A 16,323-nucleotide genomic window follows, 5' to 3' on the forward strand; every position below is an offset into this window, starting at 1 on the left:
GGATATATGTATACATATAACTGATTCACTCTGCTGAACACCTGAAACTAACACAACATTGTAAATCAACTATACTCCAATAAAAATTTTTTTAAAAATCATCACACACACACAAAAAAAGAATAGGATGTCTCCAATAAATAGATCTCAGCGTACGATGTGAGGCGGCACAGAACAGAAAAGGCAGAAAACCTTGCACATTCAGAAAATGAATAGCTTCTTTGGGGATATTGTTTAGCAACTTTGTCTTGACCTCCTCAAAAATAATAATAATCAACCTACTTCACAGGGTTGAGAGAAACTAATCAGATAACGGAGGTGAACTTGCTCTCTAAGTATGAAAACGTTCACGAACATTAATTAATACTATTACCACTGATCAGTTCCCTGTGTGTGGCTGCAGATCCCTCACACCTCTGCTGCCTTCTTCCCTAAACTAGTTAGTCAACCAGGTAGAGTATGGAAGAATTTTGTCTTATATCCACTAACCTCCTTAGATTTAAACTATTGGCTGTCTCACATTTAGAATTCAACAGGTAGCTAAAATTGGGTTTACTGCTGTTGGAAATGTTTATTGATTAATTAATGTGGGGAAAGAATATAAGAAAGTCAGGAGAGATTTTTAAAAGTATGCATACTTTTGGTTCAATATGATATACCAAAAATATGAGAATTATTCAAAGAAGGAAAAAAATATGTTCACAAAGATATTTATTGCAACATTAATTTACAACGGTGGAAAAGAATGACTTTCCTCTCCAGCTGTAGCAGAGCTCTAAAGGCCCTGCTGTCCTCTAACCTCAGGATGACTGCTTTTGGTAAAGCAAACTGTTTAATGAGGTCCTTGAGCTCACCTCCCAGTGCAGTTGACCCTCAAACAACACAGGTTTGAACTGCACGGGTCCACTTATAAGCAGATTTTTTTCAATAGTAAATACTATAGTACTACCGATCCGAGGTTGGTTGAATCCAAGGATGAAGAGGAAGCTCGGATACAGAGGGCCCACTGTAAAGTTACACTTGGATTTCGGACTACGGGGCATCAGTGCCCCTAACACGCCCATTGTTCAAGGGTCAACTGTATTTTGAATTCAGTAGGTTTGGTTCAATGCCTAGAAATTTGCATTGAGCACCAATGGTGTAGGCAATGGCTGTGGTACCATCATTTAATGGACATTTTATAAAAGATAATGTAGCAATAGAAAAACATTATAATTACTAGGAGGTTAAGGAAAAGCAGAATCAGGGACTTCTCTGGTAGTCCAGTGGGTAAGACTCCATGCTACCAATGCAGAGGACCTGGGTTCGATTCTTGGTCGGGGAACTAGACCCCGCATGCATGCTGCAACTAAGAGTCTGTGTGCTGCAACTAAGAGTCTGCGTGCTGCAACTAAGCCCCGGCGCAGCCTAAATCAACAAATATTAAAAAAAAGAAAAAGCAGAACCAAAATTGCACAACTGTGTAAAAGTTGTATGTTCAAGTTGATGAGGTACAAGATCAATTTTAAAGAACAATTTGATTTGTTAATCTAAAATACTGAGAGTGAATTATTGTCTTCCTTTTATTTTGAGGGCTGTTGCTTAGCTGATTTTAAAATCTGTACTCGTTAAAACCAATATGTGGATTTGGGAATTTATGAACACTTTAGAAAACAGAAACAGCCAAAAACGATGGCTTCTGCCTTTCCCATTAATGTTCTAATTAATGTTAGTATGTAAATACTTACATGACTTTAGGAAGGTAGCTTAGACTTGTCAACAAACAAAGGCACAAGAAACACACAGAACCATAACCATTAACCTCTCTCATAAAAATCAACAACTACAGTAACTTCTACCACAAATTTAGAACCCAGAAATGTCCACACCAGGACGATTTAGTGTGCGGACACTATAATCACATTACATATAATACCACTGGGGCTTTCTCAGAACCATCCAAAAGATTAAAGAACCTTGACATTTATATGACATAGTTATTGCCAGAATAAAAGGTTTAGATTATCTCTTAATCCCTTAGCATCTGTAGCTGAAATGCATTCTCTGGCATTACAGATAAGAAGAAATGAGTCAAGAAACTTGCTAATTTATAAAATAGTGATTTTTCATAGTCTCCTGTTTGGAGCCATATCTGTATAGTTAATCTCAGACAATCGAAGCATTTAATAGATAAGTACTTCTTCCCCATGCGTCTTCATTTCCCTGGGAACCTGTGTTACGCTCACATTTCCCATTGAAGTGGGAATTGATGGATGCTAGAATCATTACCAAGTTAAGTTAAACCAATTGTTACTTAAGAGATTAAGGCCAAAGCAGATCCTCCTCTATTTTCAGATAACTACCTCTAATTCTTACTTGGTCAAGAGCAAACATAGCCATGGAATGTCTTAAATATAGTGGAGGACAGAAATAGAGCTTTCTTTTCAGAACTGACAAAAAGGAATAATTCACACTAGAAACTCAATTACTTATGATATCTAAAAACATAATGCGAAGTCCTAGCCATGATCCGGCCATTACAATAGGAGTTAGGGTAAAGTCCCATCAAAGACACTATTTTCACTGAGGTTAGGATATGGGAATTTGGATGGTATTAAAAATATACTCCTTCACCCCATACCAGCAACAATGCTGTAGACAGTTGGTCCAGGGACTGACTTTTGATAACTATTGGAATGGTCAGACCAGGATATAATCTTAGGTCTCACAGAGATCTTTAAAAAGAACTAAACTACACTAATCGAAAAACAGCAATAAATATAAATAGATAGATAGGTTAAACACTTAGTTGGTACAAACTTTTTAGCAGTTCTATTATGCTTCTGATTTCATTTGGGCAGAGAATGACCCTGCATTGTTTTATAGAGTACTGAATTTATATTCTAGGTGTATAGATTTTTTTCCCCAGTGAGCTTGGGTTTTCCCCCCTTATATTCCCAGGGTCAGAGTCAGCTTCAGCCCAACCCAGGTGAAATTTTACTTCTGGAGATGGCTACCAGGCTGGACCTGGTGTCCAGCCTCAGTGATGGCCATTCTAAATCTGGGGCAAGCCCAAAGAGCTGGGCTGTTTCCTAAACTGTGTGGAAGGCTGTAAAGACGTGTTGGGGCCAGGCTCAAATCCCTGAGAATCCACAAGATCAGCCCTGCATCAGTTCTGGATCTTGTATCTCCCACTGGCTTCTCTGAGCGTCATAAAACGTGGAACAGTTGAATTTGTCTCTGACCGCTGTCTTGCCACCTTCTCCCATACCTTTTTTCCTTGGGCCCAGTGCACATTCTAGGTTTGGGTCAGTACTTGCCTGTCTTCTGGGTGGTTGAAAACCTCACAAATAGGACAGTGTTGGACACATGAAGACAACCATTCTCCAAGAACAACATTCTTCAACTGGTGACAGTGCAATTTTGGAAGAGTGGGTTTCTATACTTGAGGTATCAGGGAGTCATAACAAATGAAACTTCTCACAGTTTTATATAAAAGATCAAATATGTGGCACTGGTAGAAATAGCCCCAAAGCTCGAGCTTCTCTGCAGAAGCCAGAGCAGATGGAAAGAATCACCCTGATCACAATGAAAAAAATCTCATACTTGTGATTAACTTTACCTGTGCCTCACCTGTGCCTCTCACCCCACCTGCGCCTCTCGCCTCTGATTAGAAAGCTCTTCACACACAGTACTCATGTGATCCCACAACAATTAAGGAACATCATGCTGGGCTTACTGCCAACTTATCCCATTACAGTAGAGATAACACTATCTCTAGAAGGTTCTCACTTCAGACACAAAGAAAGCCCTTCCCAGATTAAATCCTACTGTACATCCCTCCCCACCCCCCCAGGCTTTTCCTCATATGCCTTTTTATACAGAGTATATTCCACCAAATCCTAAATTCTTGGGTTCATCATTATCTGCTACCCTCTTACCCTCCTTGTAAAGCAGACTTCCCGGTGCCACGGACATTAGTGAAACCTTCATCTCAGAAATTTACTCATCCACCCCCCAGGGTTCCCAATTGTTTAACCCAGTGCCATCCAATAGAACATAATGAGAAAGTCACTTATGCAGTTTTAAATTTTCTAGTAGCCACATTTAAAAAAAATTCTATTTATGTTTTGGCTGTGCTGGGTCTTCGTTGCTGTGCACAGGCTTTCTCTAGCTGCTGCGAGCGGGGGCTACTCTTTGTTGCGGTGCGTGGGCTTCTTGTCGTGGTGGCTCCTCTTTGCTGCGGAGCACGGGCTCAGTTGTTGTGGCACGTGTGCTCAGTAGTTGTGGCTCACGGGCTTAGTTGCTCCGCGGCATGTGGGATCTTCCGGGACCAGGGATCAAACCTATGTCCCCTGCATTGGCAGGCGGATTCTTAACCACTGTGCCATCAGGGAAGTCCTGGTAGCCACATTTTTTAAAAGTAAAAAGGAATAAGTGAAATCAATTTTTTAAAATATATTGTGGTAAAAATTCACCATTTTAACCTTTTTTTTTTTTTGGGATCTTCCCGGACCAGGGCACGAACCCGTGTCCCCTGCATCGGCAGGCGGACTCTCAACCACTGCGCCACCGGGGAAGCCCTAACCATTTTTAACTGTACAATTCAGTGGCATTAAAGTTCTTGCACAATGCTGTGCAACCATCAGCACTATCCATTTCAGAACTTTTGCACCATCCCAAACAGAAATTCTGTATTCATGAAACACTAACTCCCCACCCCCACTTCCCCTAGCACCCCGGTAATCTCTATTATACTTTCTGTCTCTATAAATTTGACTATTCATATAAGTGGAATCGTATAATATTTGTCCTTTTGTGGCTGGCTTGTTTCACTTAGCATAATGTTTTCAAGGTTCATCTCTGTAGTAGTGTGTGTCAGAATTTCATTCCTCTTTAAGACTGAATAATATTTCATTATATATATCGCGTTTTGGTTATTGATTCCTCTGTTGATGGAAATTTGGGTGTGACCATCTTTGGGCTATTATGAATAATGCTGCTATGAACACTGGTATACAAGTATCTGTCTGAGTCCCAATTTTCAGTTCTTTGGGCATATCCCAGAATTAGTGAAACTAATTCTAAAAATATATTTTACTTAACCTAATATATTGAAAATATTACAATTTCAACATGTAATCAGTAGGAAAAAATGAGATACTTTACATTATTTTTATATTTTTTTTTGTATGGGTTTTTCAAAATCCAGCATATTTCTTCTCAATTCAGATGATAAATTTTCAACAAAAAATTGATCTCTGTTTAGATTTCATAAAATATGTATTTGAAAAAGTAGATTCACATACCCACATTGTTCCAAATATACTTTAGAATATGTAAATTAATTAAAATTAAATAGAATTTAAAATTCAGTTCCTTAGTCACATTTCAAGTGCTAAATACCCACATGTGGCCAGTGGCTCCCATACTGAAGAGTGCAGGTCTAACCAACTGAGTAGAAACGCCTCTTTTTGGTACTATACAATCCACTCCATCCTATTTTACTCAGCCTGCCTCCCACTATTTCCCAACAACTGATCCTGATCATTAACTCAAGAAATATTTATTGAGCACTGACAATGTGCTAACCACTGGATATAATGGGAAACAAATCTATGTCTGCATGGAGCCCAAAACCAGGTGGGGCCAGCAGACATTAAAAACAAGTAATTGCATAAATACATATACATATATACACACACACACACATATTTACAGTTATAAACCTTATGAACAAAAAGGGTGTGATGACAGGACAAGCAGATGTCAAACAGAATCACATGAATAACAATATCTTAAAATTTTTGATAAGTACCTGGAGAAAAAACAGATCTGATGGGAGTTATAATAGTGGGCTTTGGGCTTCCCTGGTGGCGCAGTGGTTGAGAGTCCGCCTGCCGATGCAGGGGACACGGGTTCGTGCCCCGGTCCGGGAAGATCCCACATGCCGCGGAGCGGCTGGGCCCGTGAGCCATGGCCGCTGAGCCTGCACGTCCGGAGCCTGTGCTCCGCAACAGGAGAGGCCACAACAGTGAGAGGCCCGCGTACCGCGCAAAAAAAAAAAAAAAAAAAAAAAAAATAGTGGGCTTTATGTAGAAGAGAAGCTTCTCAGAGGAAGCAACTTGAAGCTGAGAAGGAAGGACAGATGAGCTGGGGAACGGGGTATAGAAGAGGGGCAGGGTAGTAAAGTGACAGGCAGAGAGTGAGCATGTGTGAAAGGCCTGGGGTGAGAAAAAGTTTCGTCTCTGAGAAACAGAGATGAGTAGAATGGTGCAAGTGTAGACAGCGGGGCCCCAAATGGGTACATAAGCAGGACTCAGTGTAGACAGTGGGGAGGATGGGCAGGTAAGCAGGACCCAGCTTATGCAGGTTTTTATATCATAGTAAGGATTTGGGATTTTGTACCAAATGCAACGGGAAAGCTATTAAAGAACATTTAAGAATGTTGAGCTGGCATTTCTTTTAAAGGCCACTTTGGTGAAGAAAAGTCCTGACTCTGCAGCTTGGCTCTTAAAAGGCCCTTCTTTCCTTCCTCAGCCTTTTGACCCACGCTGCTTGGTCAAAGCTGAACCATAATTCTTACCTTGTATTTATCTACTGTCATTGTATGTACTGCCTTCCTTTACTGTTATTCATACACTCAGATCACTAATGCACTTCACCCTAACTGTAATCTTCTCCAGCAGGTGGGAAAGCTTCTCACCCATCTTTGTGTGTCCACAGCCTGGAGTATGGAGCAGACAGACCCAGTCAATCTGTTAAATTGGATTGAGGTCAAAGTCTAATCATAGTTTGCTACTTTCTCCCTCCAAAAAGCATTCTGTGACCTAATTAACTCTTTGATCTAACTTTTCTGTACTCTGCTTGCCATAAAGAATGAAGTCCCTGAACAAGACCTGGGCAGCCCTCCAGCATCCCGGCAGGCAATACTTAATTACAAAAAGGGGTTTTGTTTCAGGTCAGGCTAGGGTTACAAAGACATCAGCCCATATGTGACCTAGCATTTCAGAGCTTCAAGGAACTCTCCTTCTACCCTTCAAAGTTCTGGCACGAAAACTATGTACTTGACAGAGTTCTCAAGAAATACAAACTCATCTCCAAGACGTGCTTGCACAGTGGGCTAGATGCACCATCCGTAGCTAAGGGTGCCAAAAGCATTAGATTCCTTTCTACCTTCCATTTATTGTGGATTCCATGATCAGGGGGTAAGAAGTGTGGAAAGGGCCCAAACTCTGCGATACACAAACTGTGATCTTGGCCAGATTAATCTCTGAATGAACCTGTTTTGACATCTAAAACAGGTGATAATACCTATTACTACAGACTGGTTAGGGGGACTAGGTGAGAAGTGAAAATATCTAGCATTAGTTTGCCGTCAAACTGTTTTCTGTGCCTTAAGGTTTTGGGAGGGGGCAGAAGGGAGGGGGAGGAAGAAGGGAGTGACCTCTGCCACCAACAGAAAAGCCACTAGGTTAACTTTTAATCCTTCCTGATGAATAAGACATTATGGTAGATAGCTCAGAAAAAAACACAAAAGCCCATTTATGAAACATAGTAGGACAGATATTTTCAATATCACACAATTTTTGAAGATACAAAAAGTAAATATAATTTTACCTCTACAGAAGCAGCCTTTTGTTTTATCCCCACCCTCGGCAGCCTGGACAAGCATTAACAAAGTCTACCACTGCGGGCTAATTCCCGGATTATAAAAGATGACTGTGAGAGATGAGTAAGGACTTCAGGCTTCTCTCCACAACCCTTCCCTAGCACCGCACTTGGGTTGAGCTGTCCAGAGCCACATTTTCTAACTGCTTCATCTTCCCCTTTTCTCCTGCCCCACCCAGTTCCACCCAGGGGCGCGGCTCGGGACTGGGAGCTTCCTACGCGCCAGTCCGGATGCTCTGGGCTCTAGGTCCGAGGGGCGTGGGACCACTGCAGTCAAGACCACTTTCCATTCTTCCCGACCACCCTCAGATCCCAGGACTCCTCCGTCCGGCCCGCACAGCTCTCCGCCCCCTCGCCCGGCGTCTCCCCACCCTCACCCAAGTGCCCGCCGGGTCAGCGCGAGGCCGAGGCAGGTCATTGCCCGGGACTGACCCAGGCCGGGCCCGAGCCCGGGGCCGGGAAGTGAACGTGTGCCCGGCGCGGCCCCGCCCCATCGCCAGATGCGGAGCTGTGGGTGCGCGGTGATTGGCGGGCACGGCCGCTGGATGAATGGGGTGACCGCAGCGGGGGAGCGGGGCGGGGCCGCGGAGGGCGCCGGGCGGTGGAGCGCGGCCAGGCGCGGGGCCGGGGTGGCACCGCCCTGCGCCGCAGGCGGTTAACGGTCCCCACGCCCTGAGAGTGGAGGAGGGGTCCGGGGGGCGGGCTGTGGTCCCAGGGCCCGGCGTGGCTGTAGGGCCCGGAAGTGATGGAGGCCCCGGAGGTGTTGCGGTCCAGACTCGGGCGCGGGAGGTTGGCGTGGGGGAGGAAAAGCCGCGCCCGCCCCTCCGGCCGGCGCAAAGGGCGTCCCCACCCCCTGAGGATCCCTCCTGGGCTCTCGGAACCTGTTGGTGCAAAGATGGCCCGGAGCTCTTCGGAGGAAGAGCTATGACAGGAATCCATGTCCGGACACGCAGCTCTTTTCCATCCCTCGACCAGCACCCTTTTTTGACTTCGCATTTTACATTGGGTCATCCAACAAATATCTACTGAGCGCATACTTTATGCCTGGCACACCTCAGTGAACAAGGCGGACTTGTTTCTGCCATCACGAAGTCTAAAGCCTAATTGGGAAGGTAGGGATAAAAATAGCAAGCAAAACAGTCTTAGATTGTGTGAAGTGTTGTGAATTGAGCGTAAGCTAGTGGCTGAGGGAAAGGAAGTGAGGAACTGATTTTAGCCGGGTAATAGGAGAGACCTATCTGAAAAGGTGACTTTTAAGTTGAGACCTGGAAAAGGGGAGGTGGGCAGTTTTAAGTGGAGGGTATAGCCTTTGCAAAGGCCCTGCTGCCTCAAAACCCTTTTCTCATCCTCTCCAATACCTGAATTCCTGTGGCACCTTTGCTGCACTTCTTAAGGTACATCACTTTTTTACCAAGTATTGTAGTTTTATTATCTCAATTCCTGGCACACACCAGGTCCCCAAAGAACATTCAGTAAATATCAACTTAGCATTAACTGACTTGCAGATACCCTGCTAGGTGCCCAGGTTAATTTAAGAAGTGAATAGACTATTCATGAATGTTTCCTGAATATTCATTTTGTCTTTTTTGTGCTTGTCCTATACACTCACTGTAGCACCCTTTATCCCTAGTCTTTGGGAATTTTTCTTGCTTTATTTAACCAGATCCCAGGCTTTCTCACTTTCAGAGCTTAGTGACTTCTTTTTTTAAATTAAGTTATTTATTTTTGGCTGCGTTGGGTCTTCGTTGCTGTGCACGGATTTTTTTCTCTAGCTGCGGCTAGCGGGGGCTACTCTTCATTGCGGTGCACGGGCTTCTCATTGCGGTGGCTTCTCTTGTTGTGGAGCACAGGCTCTAGGCGCGCGGGCTTCAGTAGTTGTGGCACACGGGCTTAGCTGCTCCGCGGCATGTGGGATCTTCCCAGAGCAGGGCTCGAACCCGTGTCCCCTGCATTGGCAGGCGGATTCTTAACCACTGCGCCACCAGGGAAGTCCCCCACAACATTTTTAACTCAAAGCTTCCGTAGGTGAGGAATCGGGGCATCACTTACTTAGGAGGGTTCTCTGCTCCAGGGTTTCTCATGGACTACAGTCAAGATGACCACTGGGCCTGTAGTCATTTCAAGGCTGCACTGGGTAAGGATCCACTTTGTTGGCAAGATTCTGTTCCTTGTAGGCTGTCATACTGAGGACCTCAGTTCCTAGCAGTCTATTGGCTAGAGGCCACCCTTAGTTTCTTGTTATGTCAGCACCTCCAACATGGCACCTTGCTTCATCAAAGCATTCAAGTCAAGAAGCTATATGGGGCTTCCCTGGTGGCACAGTGGTTGAGAGTCTGCCTGCCGATGCAGGGGACACGGGTTCGTGCCCCGGTCTGGGAAGATCCCACATGCCGCGGAGCGGCTAGGCCCGTGAGCCATGGCCGCTGAGCCTGCGCGTCCGGAGCCTGTGCTCCGCAACGGGAGAGGCCACAACAGTGAGAGGCCACATACCACAAAAAAAAAAAAAAAAAAAAAAAAAAAGCTATATGGAGAGAGCCAATAAGATAGAAGTCACTTCTTTTCTACCTAATCTTGTAAATGTCATTCCATCATTTTTTTCCCATCATTTTTGCCATGTTCTTCCTATCTATTAGGAGCAAGTTACTAGGTCTAATCCATGGACATGAATATCAGGTGCCAGAGATCATTGGTGGCACTTTCAGAAGCTGCCTACTGCATTATTAAAGAACATTAAACTGTTGAAATAAACCTGGGGCTCCAAAAGTCTTTCATGCATATCCTGAAACAGCCTACTGTGTTTATTTGCTGTCTTTATCATGAAGAAAGTAAATGGTCTTTGAAAATCTGATTCAATAAACATTCATTGAATGCCTACTATGTATCTGGTATAGCATAATGCTAGAGGAACAAAGATAAATGACACATCTTCCAGCCTTGAGTTGGGGAAGAGAAGTAAGAGCAAATAATTACAATGTTAATATCATAAGTGATAAAACAAAGGCCTGTACAGAGTGCTCTGGTTACAGGGAGAATAGGAAAAAAACATTCTGTTCTAGGTTACATTCAGAAAGTAAAAAGGGTGGGAGGAGGTGGAGAGAAAAATGAAAAGACAATGTATAGATTAAGACTATGTAGAAGTTAATCTTCCTGATTAGCAAAATGCACAAGTAATAACATATTATTGTACTTTTAACTTGCTAGACTTTTTTTGTTTTTTTAACTTGCTAGACTTTAAACAATTTTATGTGTATAGGGTATCTGACAGTTTTTGTTTTTTGTTTTTTTTGTTTTTCTGGCCGCACGTGCCGCATGTGGGATCCTAGTTCCTCAACCAGGGATCGAACCCGTGCCCCCTGCAGTGGAAGCATGGAGCATCTGACAGCTTTTTAAGTTGTATACCTGCGTCCATTCTGTTGAAATACATCTGATGGAGGGCAGTGCATCATTTAATCATTCAGATTAGAAGACAGTACTATAGGGGCTTCCCTGGTGGTGCAGTGGTTGAGAGTCCGCTGATGCAGGGGACATGGGTTCATGCCCCGGTCCGGGAAGATCCCACATGCTGCGGAGCGGCTGGGCCCGTGAGCCATGGCCGCTGAGCCTGCACGTCCAGAGCCTGTGCTCCACAACGGGAGAGGCCACAACAGTGAGAGGCCCGCGTACTGCAAAAAACTGCAAAAAAAAAAAAAAAAAGAAAGAAAAAAAAAAAAGAAGACAATACTATAAAGCTATTAAACCTGAAAGAGAATTGACTGAGTGAACCTGACATCAGGGAATATATGAATTTCAAAAAAAAATAATGTGCTTCACCAACAGATGCCAAGCAATAGTTCGCAGAAATAATAGAACTGCAACATACACTTGTAGATTTCATTTGACACTTAAGATGCCACATTTACTCTCAGCAAAAAGGGAATTTGAGATTGTGAAAAGAAATGGCACCACCAGTTTTCGACATGTAAGAACATGTCTAATACTGCAGGTGTACAGGGCTTCCCTGGTGGCTCAGCGGTTAAGAATCCGCCTGCCAATGCAAGGGACACGGGTTCGAGCGCTAGTCTGGGAAGATCCCACATGCCGTGGAGCAACTAAGCCCGTGCACCACAACTACTGAGACTGTGCTCTAGAGCCCATGAGCCACAAGTATGGAAGCCCGCGCGCCTCGAGCCCGTGCTCCACAACAAGAGAAGCCACCACAATGAGAGGCCTGTGCACCGCAACAAGAGAAGCCACCGCTCGCCTCGACTGGAGAAAGCCCGCGCACAGCAATTAAGACCCAACACGGCCAAACATAAATAAAATAAAGTAAATTGCAGGTGTACAAAAGCAAGGCATTTTATGACACGTTATGCATATAACTAATACATCACATAACCTAGAATAATTAAATCAATTATGGCTAATGTTTGGAAAACTTGTTTCATAAATGACAGAATTAGGGCAAAGCATATTCTGTACTATATCACCAACTCCAAAATCATCTAGAGCACTTATAGAACACACTGCTCAACCAGGACATAGTCCACACAAGCATGTTCTTAACAACAGAACCACGTCACTACTCTTTGCCAGTTGCACATAGTTTTTAGCCAGAAGTTTGGTTATCATCTGCTTTTGTCTACTTCCTAGAATTCTTTAGCTCCTTCGTATGTTATAGAATGAAATATATCAATTGAGAAATTTCTCTTTCGATAACCAGCAAAGTAAAAGACACATTGAGAAGCTCTCCTGATTTAAGATCTTATCTTTGACATAGCTCAGCCTGTAAAGAGGTTGAGGACTGAGACCTGAATTCAATCTTAATTCTTCACTAACTGGCTTTGCAGCCTTGAGATGTCACTTAACCCTTCTGTGGCTCAATTTTCTCATCTCATTATGGTGCTGAAAGAATAAAAGGAGAGTGTATTGGGAAAGGCTTTAGAAATTTATAAGTAGTAAAAAGAAAAAGAACTGGTGCCAAATTTGACTTATCATCTAAATAAATATCATAACAGTCTCTATTTCAAGAGAAAGTGCTTGATATTCAAGATAACTGATGCAGGACTTCCCAGGTGGCACAGTGGTTAAGAATCCATCTGCCAGTGCAGAGGACATGGGTTTGAGCCCTGGTCCGGGAAGATCCCACATGCCGCAGAGCAACTAGGCCCGTGCACCACAACTACTGAGCCTGTGCTCTAGAGCCTGTGAGCCACAACTACTGAGCCCGTGTGCCACAACTACTGAAGCCCAAGCGCCTAGAGCCCGTGCTCCGCAACAAGCCACTGCAATGAGAAGCCCTTGCACCGCAATGAAGAGAAGCCCCCGCTCAACTAGAGAAAGCCCACACGCAGCAACGAAGACCCAATGCAGCCAAAAACAAATTAATTAATTTTTTAAAAAGGTAACTGATGCATGTATAGAAGAGTAAGACATCCCGAATTCATACCAATTTAAGACAATGGTATGTCTTTTTCATCATAACCATAGTTATAGTCTTTCTTCTTTTATAGTGCTTTAAAAAGATTAAGTATTCTCTTGGAGTGTGTTAACTTTTCAGATTTTAACATTTCAGAAAGGTGGCAGGAAAAACTTACTATAATGGGGAACATAAAAATATTACCCATCGATAGTAATTTTTAAAATTATTGTAGTTGTTATTTTCTTTCTCTTAGACTTAATTTTTGGCCAAGGGGTTCCTAGTAAAAGCATATCTTACTGATCTGCATTTCAATTTTCCATTCATTTGTTCATTAATTTATCCATTGAATAAGTACTGACTGAGCTCCTACCAGGTGCCAGGCAATGTTCCAGGTGCTGGGGTTTCAAGTAGTGGTGAACAGAACAATCTGTGCCCTCAGTGAGTTAACAGGGGGATGAGAATAAACAAATATTAAAAGTGAGCCTATAGGGACTTCCCTGGTGGTACAGTGGTTAAGACTCCATGCTCCCAAAGCAGGGGGCCTGGGTTTGATCCCTGGTCGGGGAACTAGATCCCGCATGCATGCCACAACTAAGAGCCCTCATGCCCCAACTACAGATCCCGCACGCAGCAAAAACGATCCCACATGCCGCAACTAAGACCCAGAACAGCTAAATAAATAAATAAAAAAAATTTAAAGTGAACCTCTAGTATGTCTGACGGTGATAAGTGCTAAGGAGAAAAATAAAGCAGAGTAAAAGGGAGGCAAGGAGGGAGATGTTACAAATTTAGATAGTGATCAAGGAGAACTCTCCAAAAGATGACATTTATAGAGATCAGAGTGAAACAAGGGTATAAGCCTTGGAGATTTCTGGGTTAGATTATTCTAGGCATGGGGGAGAGTAAGTGCAAAGGCCCTGAGGCAATTCTAGTGCTTAGTGTGCTCAAGGAATAAGGAGGAGGCCATTGCAGGTGGAAGACAGAGTAGCTTTAGAAGGTCCAAACAATGACAAAGGTCTTATATGTTGTTTTAAGGGTTTCGACTGAGTTAAGAGTTTGATAGATTGTTTTAAGTGACTTAATCTGGTGTTGGTTTTAAGAGGATTGCTCAGGCTGCTGGGTTGTGAATAGACTGTAGGAAGAAAACACAGAAGTAGAGGTCAAGTTGGAGACTATTGCAAAATTCTGGGAAAGAGCTGATAGTCACTTAAACCGGTGGCTGTCATAAGGAGGGTGAAAAGTAAACAGATTCTAGATATGTTCTGACGATGGACTAGGCAGGATTTTGCTGACGCATGGAGATAGGATGTGAAAGAAAGAGGAGTTAAACATAACTCTAAGGTGTTTGTCTTGAGAACACCACAGAGGGAGCAGGTCTGGGGGAAAATCAAGAGTTCACTTTTTATTATTCTCAGTTTGAGATGCCTTTTAGACAGACACCCAAGAGGAGTCACTAATAGGCAGTTAAGTATATAAGTCTGGAATTCAGGGGAAAGGTTTGGGCTGGAGAAATACATTTGGGAGTCAGCAGATTGTAGATGGAATCCAAAGCCATAAAAGGGGGATGATAATACACCTAGGAAGTAATATAGATAGAGGGAAGTGAGGACACAGATGCCTTTCATTGCCCAGTTGCTCCCAGATAGAGTACTAAAGACTATAAAAGGAAGTGGAGAAGAAAAGATCAGAGAATCCAGAAACAGCTCAAATTGTTCACTCATTCAGCAGATATTTATGAGCATCCGCTATTTGTCGGAGGTTCTGCTAGCCACTGGGAAAACAACATGGTAGACAGGCATAGGCAGTGCCTTCCAGTAGCTCACATCCATCAGGATGAACATTCAAGGACAGGAATAGAGATAAACCTGGTTACATGTTGACCAGCAACAAGGAAGAGTAGCAGCAAAGTAACAAAGGAAGCATGGAACAAACCCCAAGGTCTGAGGAGGAAAGGAAACTGCCTTTTAATCTCTATCTCTCTCCAGCAAAGACAAGCCAGGCCAATGGGAGCCCCTGGCAACAAGATAACGGAAAACACAAGATAGAAAAGAAGAAAAAAGTAAGATCACGGGGAGGAAAAACAAAAGGCAGAGACTGAATAGTGTTACCCTTAGCATAAACTAGCTTATACTTGGTTTATATTTTAATCAACATTCAAATGTTCAGAGGCAAACATAGGCTTGTATTTTATCTCAAAAGAGAGGTTTCATTGGGTTGTGCAAATACCTCCTAAGCACATGTAGTATTTCATCTTTAAATCAAACAACACTCATGAGAACAGCATTCTAATGAAACTTTCAATCGTCTTTCTTAATTCAACTTCAGATGCTACAACAATAGAACAAATCTCCCAATATTTCTCAATACTGAAGCAACCTTCTGATACACTTGGAAGTGTATGGTTGGAGGAGATCTGTGATCACAGAAGGGAAAATGCTGCCAGAATTTAAAAATAAAGAAAGAAAAGCAGGAGGAGGGAGAGGAGAAGGAATAAAATAGTTAACTATTACGTGAAGATAATTCAACAATCACTTCTCAGGGGACTACCATGGATGCTATAGGGCAGGGGTCCCCAACCCCCAGGCCACAGACTGGTACCGGTCTGTGGCCTGTTAGGAACTGGGCCACACAGAAGGAGGTGAGCGGTGGGTGAGCGAGAGAAGCTTCATCTGCATTTACAGCCACTCCCCATCACTCATATTACCGCCTGAGCTCCGCCTCCTGCCAGATCAGCAGTGGCATTAGATTCTCATAGAAGTTCGAACCCTACTGTGAACTGCACATGTGAGGGATCTAGGTTGCATGCTCCTTATGAGAATCTAATGCCTGATGATCTGACGTGGAGGTGAGGAGGAGGTGATGCTAGCACTGGGGAGCGGCTGCAAATACAGATCATCATTAGCGGGGAGGTCTGACTGCACAGAGACCATAATAAATCAATTGCTTGCAGACTCATAGCAAAACCCTATCAGTGAGTGGCAAGTGAAAACAAGCTCAGGGCTCCCACTGATTCTGCATCATGGTGAGTTGTATAATTATTTCCTTATATATTACAATGTAATAATAATAGAAATAAAGTGCACAATAGATGTAACGTGCTTGAATCATCCCGAAACCATCATCCCCCCACCCCCTACCCCAGTCTGTGGAAAAATTGTCTTCCATAAAACCGGACCCTGGTGCCAGAAAGTTGGGGACCACTGCTATAGGGAAACAAGCAAGAGTTACAGGGCTTTGTACTGCACCTACTTGGGTTCTTTTTTTTTTTTTTTTTT

Source organism: Physeter macrocephalus, chromosome 18 (genome assembly GCF_002837175.3).
Source record: "Physeter macrocephalus isolate SW-GA chromosome 18, ASM283717v5, whole genome shotgun sequence".
NCBI lineage: Eukaryota > Metazoa > Chordata > Mammalia > Artiodactyla > Physeteridae > Physeter > Physeter macrocephalus.